Here is a 1,307-nt window from a genome sequence, read left to right as displayed (position 1 = left end):
TTTCTTATCTCAAGAATTGATTACCCTGTTTTAAACATTTCCCAAACTCAGAAGTTGCTCAGTGCTTGGCATCACAAACCTGCACCTATGCCCTATAGAAATAATATCCATTCTGAAATATTTTAGAGGTTTGCAAATTATGCAGTGTTTCTTGATGTAGGGGATAATCTTCCTCATGGGAAACCTAAACAAGGTGAATATATTGAGAACAGTGGCGAAATTCCCCTTGATTAGGTGTGGTAAATGTGGTAAATGTGAGTAAATCCTGAACACTTATTACCATGGGCTGGCAGCAATAGCATTGAATAGCAGTTCCATATGCTAGAAATCAACTGTGTCGTGGAACTCCATGTAAGACATACCAGGCACTGTATTTACAATGTGTGGATAATATAGCTCAAGTAAGTTGCTACTGCATTAATCCTATCATGGGCAGGAATCAGTAGTGTCACTGATCATCAAGATGATTGTTATACAAACGAATTTAGTTTCTTTTGCTTTAACATGTAACATACCCTGCGCCTGATTACCATATTAATATCACATCTTCAACATGTTCCTGTTTAGAATGGGGCAGGGGAGGCATTGCTGAAATTGTCTATCATAATCAGAAACTTCCCAGGAAGGTTAAAGTAACATGTTGTATAATTATGGTTTATTGAATAAACCACTGTGTGGGTACTCTACCCCACTTTTATCTTCGTAGTCCTGTGGTCTATTAAGAAACTCTTGATTTTACCCAGTAGAAGACACGCTGGAGGAATTAAAGCATCACTGTTTATGTCATCCTTGTCACTATCATGAAAAATCTTCTTTTGTGTTTTGAGTGACATTCTAGCCGTTCTTCACCAAAAGCACTACCATGGCTAGTTGGCTCATGGCATTGAAAATTGGTGAAAATGGAGGTGGAATCTTGAGTTAGAGCTCCGAGGCCATTTTCATTTCCCTTTGCCCAAGCTACCCACTTCATGCACATTTTCCCTTGACACCCAGATGACATGGTCTGTGCAAAACTTTAATCATCACTGGAAAGAATATCTCAACACATGTTCCAGGAATCAGGAATCTGTATATATGGAGAGAGCAATTTGTTTCAAAGGAAGTACAGTTGATCCTTGAACAACACAGGTTTGAACTGCTCAGGTCTGCTTATATGCAGAATTTTTCTGATAAATACAGTGTAGTACTATAAATGTATTTTCTCTTCTTATGATTTTCTTTTCTCTAGCTTACTTTATTCTAAGGATACAACATCATATAAAAACATGTATGAACATGATAATGTTGAAGACATGGGAAGAACTAAA

The sequence above is a fragment of the Mirounga leonina genome, unplaced genomic scaffold (assembly GCF_011800145.1).
Source record: "Mirounga leonina isolate KUSES-001 unplaced genomic scaffold, KU_Mleo_1.0 Mir_127, whole genome shotgun sequence".
NCBI lineage: Eukaryota > Metazoa > Chordata > Mammalia > Carnivora > Phocidae > Mirounga > Mirounga leonina.
Note: the sequence above shows the minus strand (reverse complement) of the source record.